The 15,072-nt window shown below is 34.9% G+C and overlaps 1 long non-coding RNA gene across 1 annotated transcript in view; it reads left to right on the top strand.

The window, feature by feature from the left end:
- Window positions 1-1,052: 1,052 nt before the first annotated feature.
- LOC118143754 (uncharacterized) overlaps window positions 1,053-15,072 on the top strand; it is a 28,646-nt gene continuing 14,626 nt past the window's right edge. The window contains exon 1 of the long non-coding RNA XR_004728155.2: window positions 1,053-1,624. This is a non-coding gene — a long non-coding RNA (uncharacterized LOC118143754). The remainder of the gene's footprint in view (window positions 1,625-15,072) is intronic.

The following is a 15,072-nucleotide window of genomic DNA, read 5'->3' as shown; positions in this document are numbered from 1 at the left end:
GAGTTTCACTCTTGTTGCCCAGGCTGGAGCGCAATGGAGTGATCTGGGCTCACCACATCCTCTCCCTCCTAGGTTTAAGGGTTCTCCTGCCTCAGCCTCCCGAGTACCTGGGATTACAGGCATGTGCCATCACACCCAGCTAATTTTGTATTTTTAGTAGAGACAGGGTTTCTCCATGTTGGTCAGGCTGGTCTCAAACTCTCGACCTCAGGTGATCTGCCCATCTTGACCTCCCTAAGTGCTGGGATTACAGGCATGAAACACTGTGCCCAGCCAAGTTTCTTATTTCTAAGGCCTAAGAGTTTATTTCATTAAGAATGAGGGAACAGTGAACAGCAATGGTTTCCCTTAAACAGACTCATCAGGAGACACAAAGATGCTTTATTTATTTATTTATTTATTATTTATTTATTTATTTTTGAGGCGGAGTTTCGCTCTTGTGACCCAGGCTGGAGTGCAATGGCGCGATCTTGGCTCACTGCAACCTCCGCCTCCTGGGTTTGGTCAATTCTCCTGCCTCAGCCTCCTAAGTAGCTAGGATTACAGGCATGCACCACCATGCCCAGCTAATTTTTTTTTTTTTTTTTTTTGGTATTTTTAGTAGTGATGGGTTTTCACCGTGTTGACCAGGATGGTCTTGATCTCTTGACCTCGTGATCCACCCGCCTTGGCCTCCCAAAGTGCTGGGATTACAGGCTTGAGCCACCGCGCCCGGCCAAAGATGCTTTATTAATAGAGTTTCAATAGTTACCAAAATGTACCATTGATGCTGTTTACAGATTAAGGTATTTCACCACTGATTTCAGCAATTTCTATGTGACATTGTAGTCTTCATTGAATTTTTGATTAGCACAGCCCATTAATTTATCACATTGGATATATACTACTATGAAAACAGGAGAATAATAACGATGTAAGCTACTTTCTACCTATAATTTTAGAAACAATGTGAGGTCTTCAGCCAAGCACATGAAGCTCATCATATAAAAATTTATACTTTTAATAACTGTGATTCTAGAAATATAGAATTGAATTACATTGCTACTTGCAAAATGAGAAATTTTCAGTGAAATATAGTTGTGCTTATGCTTATGTGCATGTGTATACACACATCTGTATATTTAAAGAAAGAATACATAAGAAGTATACCCTCACCATAACAATACATAAGCTTTATCGGTGCTATTTCTAAAGTTGGAATTTTTCAGCGCTACTCCTCAATGAGTTATTGAGAAGGCACACAGTGAAAGAAAACACAGTTTCTGAAGAGGCCTATTCTTCACAGCTGATATGTTTTGAATGTTTATCTTGTCTAAATCCCATGTTAAAATGTGTTTCCCAGTGTTGGAGGTGGGACTTGGTGGGAGGTGATTGCATCATGATTGGGGGCGGATCCCTCACAAACGGCTTAGCGTCATCCCCTTGGTGATGAGTGAGTTCTTGCTCAGTTCATGTGAGATCTGATTGTTTAAACTGTCTGGAACCTCCTCCTCCTCTCTGTTGCTCCTGTTCTTGCCATGCAACATTCTGGCTCCCCTTTGGCTTCTGCTGCCCTTTTAAGCTTCCTGAGGCCCTCACCAGAAGCAGAGGCTGCCCTTGTGCTTCTTTTACAGCCTCCAGAACTGTGAGCCAATTAAACTGATTTTCCTTGTAAATTACTCAATCCGAGATATTCCTTTGTAGAGATGCAAAAGCAGCCTAATATAAGAGCCTGTTTCAGGGGTGAAAAATTTAATGGAATAGAAAATGAAAACACAGAACTCGTTTGTAAAACGTTGCACCACATCTCAGACATTAGCTGTGATGGATAATTTTGTGTGTCAACTTGACTGGGCTAAGAAAGTTTTCCAACTAAAGTCAGACTCCACTCAAAGCATAAGATAATATGAACAATTCAAAGACTAGTATACAATTTTAAGTTCATGGTTAAATCCAGGAACAGAAAGCAGGAAACAACACTTTGACCAGGATGTTGAGGTGAGCAGAATACTAGTAGTTAAATCAAACACAATTTATTGGTCTACAGCCTGGTTTCAAAACCCAGGAGTCTGAAAATCTATCTTTAATTGCACATAGAGTTCTTGTACAGTTGGACAATCCCTATGACTGCTAAATGATGCCTCTATATATTTTGTTATTGATGTCAGAATTTATCATTGTTTTTGCAATGATGACATTTAAACTGAAACTATTCCCCCTTTTTTACTTAAATCATACACTTGCCATCCTGGATTGTAGATTTCTATTTAAATTGCACTTAACTAATTTCCAGAATATCTGTTTATTTATTCATTTATATTTAATCTGCTTAATTGGGGCAAAATACATATAAAATAAACTTACCAGTTTTAATTTTATAGTAGGTGAGATCTGACGAATGTATGAAGTCATATAGCTAGACCCTTTAGTACTATGCTGTATAGGAAGGGTGAGGACAGGCACCCTTGTTCTGCTCCTGTTTCTAAGCAGAAAGCGTTCACTCTTTCACTAGGATAGAAATGATGTAAGTTGTAAGCTTTTCATTTTGGGGAAGTTCCTTCCAGTCTTAGCTTATAGAGAATATTTATCATAATGATTATAGAATTTTGTCCCGTGATTTTTTTCATCTAGTAATATCAGCAAATACTTTTCCATTTTAATACAATTTGATAAATTATAGTGATTGATTTTTAATTGTCGAACCAACTTTGCATTCAGTAATGTAATTAATAATGATGCATTTAAAAAAATATTTCTGAATTGCTAATATTTCTTCGAGGATTTTTGTAACTATTTTCATTATGAAGAATACTTTGTAGTCTTAATTTTTTTCCTCTGGTTTGAATATCAGGATAATGCTGTCCTTGTAAAATAAACTAGAAAGTGTTTCCCCCTTTGCTAGTTCCCAGATAAGCTTATGTAGAATGGGAATTATTTCTTCCATAAGTGTTTGGTAGAATTCAACTATGAAACCCTGTGGGCCTAGAATTTTCTTTGTGGGAAGGTTAACAACAAATTTATTTAAAATAGAAGTGTCGAGATACTCAGGTTATCTACTTCACCTTGAGTAAGCTGGGCTAGTTTGTGTCTTTCAAGTAATTTATTAATTTCATCTAAATTTTGAAGTTTATTGGGATAAAGTTGTTCATGATATTGATTATGTTTTTAATGTCTATGCAATCTGAAGTCATGTCCCTTCATTTATGATATTAGAATAGGTCTGTAAAATTTTTCTTCAGATAAGTTTTGATAGTATTTTATCAATTTTTACAGTTATTTTCACGAAGAACTCACTTTTAGGGTTTTCCTTATTGCTTTTCTATTTCCTATTTCTTTGATTTCTATCTGTATGTTTGACTTTTTTTTTTCTTCCACTTGCTTTGTGTTTAATATGCTCTTCTTTTCCTAGTTTCTTAGAGTGAAGTTTAATTTGTTGATTTAAAATCATTATTATTTTTACTATAAATATTTATTGCTAATATTTTCCCTGTATACACTGCTTTAGTTACATCCAACAAATTTTAATGTATAGTGGTTTCATTTTTTTTTTTGGCTCAATATGTCTCTAATTCCTTTGCACTTCTTCTATGACATGTGTAAGTTAGAATTATGTTGTTTGTTTTCCATGTTTGGGGATTTATACATTTCTGTCATTGATTTCTAGTTTAATTTCATTGTGATGAGAGGATATGCCATATGTTTTTCAGTCTTCCTAAATTTACCAAGACTGCTTTTTTTTGTTTTGTGTTTTTATTTATTTATTTTTGAGACAGAGTCTTACTCCGCATTCCAGACTGGAGTTCAGTGGCACAGTCATAGCTCACTGCAGCCTGGAACTCCTGGGCTTAAGTGATTCTTTCACTTCAGCCTCCTGAGTAGCCAGGACTACAGGCTTGCCATGACGTCTAGATAATTTTTCAACTTAATTTTATTTTTCTAGAAACATTGACTATCTTGCCAGAAGAACTGGTCTCGAATTTTTGACCTTAAATGAACCTCCTGCTTCTGCTTTGTTTACTTTTATCTATCAATTTTTCTATATTTTGTTTACTTTTTTCTATCAATCACTGAGAGGAATATTGAAATCTTTTAAATTCAAACTGCCAATTTTTGATTTTTCAAATTCAGTAATTAGACCATTTACATTTAACATAATAATACAGTTTGACTTAAACATACTAGCTTATTGGCTTTGTATATGTCCCATATCCTCTTTGTTAAAACTTTTCTTGTTCTCTAGTGCGTTAAGTTTTCTTTAAATGATTCCATTTTCTTCACTTTATGGTGTCTTACTATCAATACTTCATTGTTTTTATCACAGTGATTTATTTAAGGGCTTTACTAGACATCTTTTAACTTATAAGTCTATCACCAAATAATATCACATCACTTCACAATAGTTAAGACATTTGCACAAAATATACTTTCATACCTGCTCCCATTTTATGCTATTGCTGTCACATATTTTTCTCATAATATGCTAAAATGACCACTATTCATTACTATTATTTTTATTTTAAATGGTGAGATCTTTTTAAGGTGTGCTTTTAAACTTTTGGGATTGGTCAGCTTTTCATTTTCTGACATTGTACAGATAGCCACTCATTAACTGGCTTTATCATCACTGGTCAGTAAGTACACATACAACCATATTTTTTTCCAATCCCTTGCACTTATTTCTAATATACATTTTTGTATTAATCCATAACTAAAATAATCAGATCAGTTGCTTGAATATTATGTACATAGATAATTTATATGCATCTTGTTATTCTGAAGTTTACCCTTGAAATGCTTTTTAATACACTTTATTTTATAAATGTTCCTTTAGGTACAATATGGTTCTTTCTATAAAAAAATTGCTTAAGTTTAATTTTACACTGATGCCTGATAAAACACGTCTACACATATTTTGCATTCTATCGTGACATGCAGTTTTAACTAATGCTTGTTAATAAAATATTTTATTTTAATCATTACCATTTATGAACAGTTTTGTTTTTGTTGTAATAAGAGCATAACCAGAACGTTCAAATGACTGAATTAGAACTACTAGAATTCTGAAATAGATATTTCCAGGAATTTAATGCTTGAGAATAAATTTATATGATTTTAGCTTTATGAAAAATGAATTAGTTCTTCAAAAGCGCTGAGCACATTGATTTGAAAATTTGTACCTTATTCACTAGCAGCTGCAGTAAAACACTCCCTTATATAAAAGTCAAGGAAAACATTACCTAGAACTATGTTTAAATGAGGTGATTTTTCATTCAAACTATAGCCTGGTCATAAAAAGCTAGGGGTCACATTTACAATAGAATTCTATAACAGGATTTAGTTCAAATAAAGACCTCAGTTACACCTGGGTATCTTGCTCAACCTGACCAGGATTAATGTAAAATGATTTTATTTTCAATATTTAGTATTTTTAAGGTAAATTGTCTCCAGGCATTTTGAGCTAGTATGGCAGCAGGAATATCAACATTTCTTGGAAAATAATACAGAGATAAATCCCATTAGTTCTGAATCTGATTCTCTTAGGTACATGAAAATCATACAGAGATGGCTCCATACTTTGAGGCTCATAAAATTGCTATAGGGGACCATAAATTGGCTCTGTGAAGTTCACTTTATCCCCAGGAGACTCTGTGAAGAGCAACACGATTTGAACTATGCTTGTGTGGTAGACAGAATTAATGCAGCAGGAAGAAAATCACTTTAAGATGAAATTTAACTCACAGTAGCAAAAAGACCAATGTGTGAATAGAAATTAGACATCCATAGTGACTGAAAATGTGACTATTAGTCTCTCTAAAAATAAAATTATAAGCCTAAGAAGTATTTAAAAATGTAGAGGAAACATAGTGTTTATATCAACAACTAAATATAATATTTGTGAATCTCTAGGGACCTAGGTAGAGAATAAAACCTATCTGCTCTTTTTGCTTCTTGCTGATATTTAACTGATTCCTCAATTTTAGGGGACTGTTTTCTGCTCTGGGCTCCTAACAGTGAGTTAGGGGGGATCAAAGAGATACCTTAGTTGGCTCTTTTGTATTCTGATAATGAGGAGAAAGGACAATAGTGTAAATCACTGATTGGGATTTACACTATTTTTCTATAAATTGATGATTGAACTTTCTTCCTTTTGACATTAGAAAATCCTAGATGTGGTTCAACTTATCTGCTATCATACTATTAAAAGATGTCAGAGTACCTTTTTTGGCACTAAATTTTAGAAATAGGTAATTGTTCAGTATTTTTTAAAACAAATGACAATTTAATGATACAGTTTCTGAAACACAACTTCTTCCAATTTACTTCAAAAACCCTTTATGGGAGTTCATTCTGCTAAAAAGTGTATGCATTCCCTTTGTCTGCCTTTTGAGGCCTTTGCGTTGTGTCATTTCCACCTCTCTAGTCTTATTTTTAACTATTTTCTTCATGTGTCCTAAATTCCAGCAAATGTGAATCATTTTCCCTCACTCCTTCCCTTTTATGTTCCGCTAAAGCCAGTATTGTTCGGCTTCTCCCCCGTTGCACTCCTCTCTACCCTCTGCTCAACACTTACTCCTTCATTCTGTCCTGCCAGGGACCTTCAAGCAGGGGCAAAGGGAGAAATTCTCTCCCATGATTCTCCAGGATACAATTTTGTTGCATTCTGTTATTCTGATATAATTCTAATAGAAACTCTGTTTTATATCTACCATGGTGTTTAACACATTGTAAGAACTTAATGAATATAATTTAAATACATGCTAAATAAATTTGAAATTAATATAACATGGAGAAAAAATAGCTTTAGGAGTTCATAGGTAGGAAGCACTTCTTTCAGTTTTTCAGCTACTTTTAGAACTAGTGTTAAAACTTTTCTTGAATGGAAACTATGGTGCCATAAAACCTAGACAGAAATGTAGGTGGATAGGGCTCATTTCTGAAAAGAAATTGACTTGTAAGCGTAAAAGCAATGGTTAAATTCTAAAGGAAAAAGTATCTTTGCATATATAAAAATTTTCAAAAATTATTTGTTAAAATTCCATAAACAAAATAACATATTAATACATAATCAGTAAAAAAATGTGATAACACTCTCGATAAGAAAAACACATGGTTAACTTAGGAGACGACACAGTTTTACTCCTATATCATCGCTGTGACCACAGACATGGGATTTACACTGATTGGGCACTCTTTGGGTATTGAAGGAACATGTGTTTTCCCGGAAACACATGGATTCAAAAATAAACCTGGAGGTTATTAGGAAGTAGGAATGGATTTTGAGAAAGTAATTAATTTCCCATTACAGTAGGATTGTGATTGATTTTTATTATCTCTCCTGTTGATTTCTAAGTTTCCAGATATTCTATTAACCATGAAATTATTACTTTATTATTAGATGATTAATTCTGTGGGTATGTATTATTTTTAAGAAATAAAAGCAACTCTGTTGCATGTGAGATGGCTGCAAGTGACTCTGCAGGAAGTGAAGAGTTATTCTCTTAGCTGTGTTAGAGATCAAACCAACCTGGCCTCAAAGGCACCCAAAAGAGGGCTGGTAAATTGAGCAGAGAGTCTGAGAATCTCCAATAACCGTTCTGAAATTTCACCATTATTCCTGCTGCTCTTCCTAAGCGGTTTTTAGGAAAACTATATTTCTTAGAGAGACACATTTTTTGGCAGAAAATGAATATAGAAAAATGGGGACCTATGTTGCTTTAGTTCAAAAGAAAAGACTTCAACTAATAACGTAAATATAGATTATGAGTTAATAACATAACTCAAATTAGAAGAGATTTTCTCTCTCAAAAACATGAAATCTTTGTAAATTTCTTTTTATGTGTGTGTGCAAGTGTGTGTGCATGCATGTGCACAAGCCACTTTAAGAACTGAATTTATTTATATAAACAATAGTTGTGTTACATGATGTTTGATATAGGTTCTCTTCAGCTTTCAAGTGTCTACATTCAAATCATTTATAGCAGATCTAATTCTTCCTCTTTCATCTTCTGTGTCAGATAACAAGCAGACACAGGAAAAGAAATAATTTTGGTCAAATTACTGATAATATTTTCTAGAGTTGTACAATCTATGTTAATCATCTTTCCTGAACTTGCATTTGAGTCAATACCAAAAATAACTGGAAGAGTTTGTAACTTTTCAGTTTTCAAGTCTCTGAGCCTGCAAGCCTCTGACTCTAAGAAATTTTTAGAGAGAAGGCAAAAGTTACTTTTCTAAGACAAAATTCAGTCAACTTTTGAAATACTGCCCTCTCTGGTCTGCACTCTGACCATGTTTCACGGACAATCGTATGCACATGCCACCATATGCATTAGAATGCCTCTTTCATTAGAATGCAACCTGTAACATAAGACCAAACACCATAAAACCCTGGAAGAAAACCTAGGCAAAACCATTCAGGACATAGGCATAGGCCAAGGACTTCATGACTAAAACACCAAAGCATTGGCAACAAAAGCTAAAACAGACAAATGGGATCTAATTAAACTCCAGAGCTGCTATATAGCAAAAGAAACAATCATTAGAGTGAACCAGCAGCCAACAGAATGGGAAAAAGAATTTGCAATATACCCATCTGACAAAGGGCTAATATCCAGAATCTACGAAGAACTAAAACAGATTTACAAGAAGAAAACGAACAAACCCATTCAAAAGTGGGTGAAGGATATGAACAGACACTTTTCAAAGAAGACATTTATGAGGCTAACAAACATATGCAAAAATGTTCATTATCACTGGTCATAGAGAAATGCAAATCAAAACCACATTGAGATACCATCTCACACCAGTTAGAATAGAGATCATTAAAAAATCTGGAGACAACAGATACTGGGGAGGATGTCGAGAAATAGGAACGCTTTTACACTGTTGGTGGAAGTGTAAATTAGTTCAACCATTGTGGAAAACAGTGTGGTGATTCCTCAAGGACCTAGAATAGAAATTCCATTTGACCCAGCAATCCCAATACTGGGTATATATCCAAAAGATTATAAATTGTTCCATTATAAAGACACATGCACACGTATGTTCACTGCGACACTGTTCACAATAGCAAAGACCTGGAAACAACCCAAATGCTCACTGATGACAGACTGGACAAGGAATATGTGGCATATATACACCATGGAATACTATGCAGCCATAAAAAATGATGAGTTTGTGTCCTTTGTGAGGACATGGATGAATCTGGAAACCATCATTCTCAGCAAACTGACAGAACAGAAAATCAAACAATATATGTTCTCACTCATAGGCGGGTGTTGAACAATGACAACACAAGGACACAGGGAGGGGAGCACCACACACTGGGGTCTGTTGGGTGGGAATAGGGGAGGGACAGCAGGAGTAGGGAGGTTGGGGAAGGATAATATGGGGAGAAATGCCAGATATAGGTGATGGGGGGATGGAGGCAGGTAACCACATTGCCATGTGTGTACCTATGCAACAATCCTGAATGTTCTGCACATGTACCCTAGAATCTAAAGTACAATAAAAATTATATATAATGCAACCTGCAACCTCAGGGTAACTGATCACTCTGGGAAAGCATTTTATGAGCATTTTTGTCCAAACCTTTGTATTTGGACAGCAGGAATATGAATGACTTTTTCTTTTCCTTTTATTTATTTATATTTATTTTTAACTTATTTTCCCTAAGTTATTGGGGTACAGGTCGTATTTGTTTACATGACTATGTTATTTAGTGGTGATTTATAAGATTTTGATTCACCCATAGTATACACTGCACCATATTTGTAGTCTTTTATCCCTCATCCCCCTTTCACTTTTCTCCCCCAAGTCCCCAAAGTCCATTGTATCATTCTTATGCTTTTGTGTCCTCATAGCTTAGCTCTCACATGTCAATGAGAACACACAAGGTTTGGTTTTCCATTCCTGAGTTACTTCACTTAGATAATAATCTCCATTCTCATCCAGGTCACTGCAAATACTCTTAATTCATTCCTTTTTATGGGCTGAGTAGTATTTCATTACACACACACACATCTCTGTCTATCTATCATCTATCTATCTATCATCTATCTATCTATATCTCAGTTTCTTTATCCAGTCATTGTGTGATGGGCATTTGGGTTGGTTCCACTATTTTGCAATCGTGAATTGTACTGTTATACACGTGTGTGTAAGCGTTGTTTTCTAATAGTAACTTTTTTTCCTCTGGGTAGTTACCCAGTAGTGCGATTGCTGAATCAAACGGTAGCTTTACTTTTAGTTCTTTGAGGAATCTCCACACTGTTTTCAATAGTGTAGAGTAACTGAATGGTAGTTTACATTCCCACCAGCAGTGTAGAAGTGTGCCTTATCACTGTATCCACATCAACTTCTGTTTTTTTAATCTTTTGATTATGGCCATTCTTGCAGGAATAAGGTGGTATCATATTGTGGTTTTAATTTGCATTTCTCTGATCATTATGACGTTGAGCATTTTTTCATGTTTGTTGGCCATTTGTATATCTTCTTTTGAGAATTGTCTATTCATGTCCTTAGCCTACTTTTTGATGGGATTGTTTGTTTTTTTTCTTACTGATTTGTTTGAGTTTGTTGTAGATTGTGGATAATATAGATTGTCAGATATATATATAGTGAAGATTTTCTCCCACTCAGGGTTGTCTGTTTACTCTGCTGACTGTTCACTTTGCCGTGCAAAAGCTGTTTAGTTTAATTAGGTCCCAGCTATTTAGTTTGTTTTTATTGTATTTGCTTTGGCGTCCTTTGTCATGACATCCTTGCCTAAGCCAATGTCTAGAAGGGTTTATTATACACATATCTACTACTCAAATATTATATGGCAGCATTATTAAAAATTTTTTAAATCACCCTGATGACAGTCTGGTAATCAATCATAATTAAGTACTATCACCTTAAAACTGCTTTATAATTTCTTAGTGAGGATGGTACAGAAATATAGGGTGTTAGTCATTAATAATTATGCAGTACACTTTCACTTATTTCAAGATGAAAATGGGGTTTAAAGTTAATTATACAAAGGTGTTTTAAACTTTTAATGCCAACCAGCATATCCATGTAGCAGGGAAATATAACATGTATTTTAAACATAACTCCAATTAGTTTGGATATTAAAAGTTAATTCTTAATTAATTATAAGTATCATTTTAAATGTTTATATTTTAACATTTTAAAAATTTTGTTTCAAGGCCACTTGTGCAAGTTTGTTATGTAGGTAAATTGCATGTCATAGGGGTTTGGTGTACAGATTATTTCATCATCCTGGTAATATGCAGAGTACCCAATAGGTAGTTCTTTTATCTTTAGCTTTTATCCCCAAGTAGGCCTCAGTGACCATTGTTCCCTTCATGTGACCTTACATAGTCAATGTTTTGCTCTGATTTATAAGTGAAAACATGCAATATTTGCTTTTCTGTTCCTATGTTAGTTCACTTTGGGTAATGGCCTCCAGCTCCATCAATGTTGCTGCAAAGGACATGATCTCATTCTTTTTTAAGACTGCACAGTATTTCATGGTGAATATGTACCACATTTTCTTTTACCCAGTCTACTGTTGATTGGCATCATGGTTGATTTTATGTCTTCGCTATTGTGAATAGTGCTGTCATAAACATACACATGCATGTGTCTTCATGGTAATATGATTTACATCCTTTGGGTATTTATATCCTTTTTTGGGTATATATCCAATAATGGAATTGCTGGGTTGAGTGATAATTCTGTTTTAAGTTCTTTTAGAAATCACTAAACTTCTTTCCATAATGGCTGAATTAATTTACGTTCCCACCATCAGTGTATAATCCTTCACTTTTCTCTACAGCCTAACCAGAATCTGTAATTTTTTGACTTTTTAATAATAGCCAATCCCTGGTATGAGATGGTATCTCATTGTGGTTTTGATTTGTATTTCTCTAACAATTAGTGGTGTCGAGCATTTTGTCATATGCTTTTTGGCCACTTGCATGTCTTCTCTTGAAAAATGTTAATGTTCTTTTCCCACTTTTTAATGAGGTTGTTTGTTTATTGCTTGCTAATTTGTTTAAGTTCCTTACAGATTCTGGATATGAGACCTTTGCCAGGTGCATAGTTAGCAAATATTTTCTCCTGTTCCATAGATTGTCTGTTTAGTCTGTTGATAGCTTCTTTTGCTGTGCAGAAGCTCTTTGGTTTAATTAGATCCAGTTTGTCAGTTTTGCATTTGGTACAGTTTTTTGTCATCTTCGTTATGAAATCTTTGTCAGGTCCTATATCCAGAATTGTATTTCCTAGTTTATCTTCCTGGGTTTTTATAGTTTTAGGTTTTACATTTAAGTCTTTAATCCATCTTGAGTTTATTTTTGTGTGTGATATAAGGAACAGGTCCAGTTTCATTCTTTTGCATATAGCTCTCCAGTTATCCCAGCATAATTTTTTCAATGGAAATCCTTTTCCCATTGCTTTTTTTTGTTGACCATGTGGAAGATCAGATAGATCTAGGTGTGAAGCAGTTTTTCTGGGCTCTCTATAAGTGGTTTTTATTCAACACATTTTTATTTCAATAGGTCATCTGAAAAATATTCTGGATCTGTTCTTCAGAACATGTAGCTATTTAATAATTCCCAGTTTTGTAAGCACCAAATTAACAATGTTCTGGATATTTAAAACAATTTTTTGATAATAACCAGTTAACTCAAACAATTATATTTGTTGACTGGAAAATTGAATGAATGAAGGGAGAAGATTTACTCCTGGGGTTCTGTTTTATTTATTTATTTTTTAAATGAGCCAGACACTATACTCATGACCTCATTGGTTAGTTCTCTTATTCATACCATTTCATTGATTATCAGTAAGGTGACATGAAACATACAGACTCATGTAGTTTGTGAGTCTCAAAGCCAAGACTAGAGCCCAATTCTAATAGACTCTCAAGCCTCTCTTGTAATAGCTCAACTCATCTACCTCTGAGAAAGGTACAGTGTACACAAGGACTTCATCCTTGCCTTCTGAAAGCACTTGATCTGGGATCCAACATTGGCTGCCTTGCTTAGACTGTTGCTGCCCTGCTACTCTCTGGCAATCTAATCTCAGCTGGTCTAGCCCTGCTCTTATAACTCTAAAGCAGGGTTACAGGCAGGAAACTGGCACAAGTTCATGAACATGGGTGTGTGTTTGCTTTGAGTGGACTGCTAGGTCAGACAGAATGACTCAGAAAAAAACTTCAGCAGCCTCTGGACTCTCTTCCTATTCTACTTGTTCCCTTTCTTCCAATCCGTTGTTCCTCTCCTTGACTTTTCAACCAGTTTGGCCCTATCCTTCCAGATGAGGCTCCCCTCCTCTCCGTCCCTTAGTATATCACTTGAAAATTCACCCGGTTCACGACCAGTGGTGTTTAATCTATACTTCAGCCAACAGCCGTCATCCTGAAAACTTTTTGTATAGTAAACTTTTGAATATTTCTAATAAACTGGTTTGTAGACCTGTGGATTGACAATATTTATTGTTTCTTCATTTTTTTCATTAAATTCATTATATAACTGTCTTTTTAAAGACAGTTTCATTTCATAAGGGAACTGTAGGTAGGATGATATGACATATATTTTATAACTTTTTAACAGCTATGGATGTAAAATAAATTAGTAGGTGAAGGAAAAGTCAGAAGATTGAGATTCATGGTCACCATGGGGATTGGTGCTATGCCAAGTTTGATCAATCTGTGCTGACCCAGTTCTTTGCTAATATGGACAATAAGGAGTGTGCTCTATTTATGAGTCTGAAGGCCCAGGGTCAGATCAGTTCAGCAATATTTTAAAACATCACTTTTTCACTTATGGATTCTCTCTCATATATCATGAGTCCTGCCTGCTCAACCATTTCATGCGTATCAGCATACACACATGCTCTCAAACCATCCATCTTAAAATAAATAAAAACCACACCAAAAGAAAAAACAAAACCTCAAGTGTCCTTTGACTCCACATAACTCTTCAGCTAACACCATGTATTTTTCCCTCTTTCATAGAAAAATCTCTTAAAACTGTGTTCTATCTACCCTGTCTTCCACTTCTCACATCTCTTAAGTTCATCCAATTTGACTTCCATCCCAATGATTCAAACATGCTTGAAAAAAATCATCACTTGTTTTTATTTTTCATGTTGCCAAAACCTATGGGAACCCTTTTCTTATTAATCTCTTAGGAATAGTGGACCCAGCCCACTAATCCTTCTTTCTTTCAACACTCTTTATTTTTATTTTTAGTTTGTTATTTATTATTTTTAAAATTTTAAGTTCCAGGATACATGTGCAGAAGGAGCAGGTTTGTTACATAGGTACACGTCTATACTGTTCATATTGGCTTCTGTGATACTGCACTCGCTTGGCTTCCCTCATGCCGTCTTGGCTGATCCTTCTCAGTGTCACTTCTTGGCCACTCTCTTATCAGGTCTTTAAAATCTGGAATGTTTTAGGGTCAGTCCTAGGCCCTCTTCTCTTCTAACTACTTGGCCTCTTCAATGGTATCTTGTCTCCCAGCCTTAAATAACTTCTATTACTGCTAGTTTAAATCTTTTTGTTATCAACTCATAGTCAATTGCCAATAGGAAGTTATAATAGTTTAGTTTTGTAAACAATGAAACCACAACCTCCTATCACAAACTTGTTCCTTTCCAAGTCTTCTGTAATTTCAGTAAAAATGGCTTTTTCATCAACTGATATCTAATTCTTTATACCTTAAACTCATTTCTCAAATCCTCATCTCTATTTTCACTGGCTCCATCCAAATCCAGCTGGGATTATCTGTCACCTGGGAAAATGAAAATTGCCTCAAATCTTATCTTCCTGCTTATCTTATAGCTCTTCCCCAATCCATTCTTCACATATCAGCCACCGTGTCATACACAACATTAAAAGAAAGCAGGTTGCTCCCCTGTTTCATATCAATTTATTAGCTTCTCATTTCTCTTACAAATAAGTCAGATATTTGCCATCTCTATCAAGCATGTTAATAGGCCTGTATCCTTCTCCAGTCTTATTTCATATGGCTCACCATCTTCAATAGTCTCCAGACACTCTGTTCTCCTTTCAGATTATTCAGCACACAAAACCTTTCC

Source organism: Callithrix jacchus, chromosome 11 (assembly GCF_049354715.1).
Source record: "Callithrix jacchus isolate 240 chromosome 11, calJac240_pri, whole genome shotgun sequence".
Lineage (NCBI taxonomy): Eukaryota > Metazoa > Chordata > Mammalia > Primates > Cebidae > Callithrix > Callithrix jacchus.
This window is presented reverse-complemented; position numbering and strand designations above follow the sequence as displayed.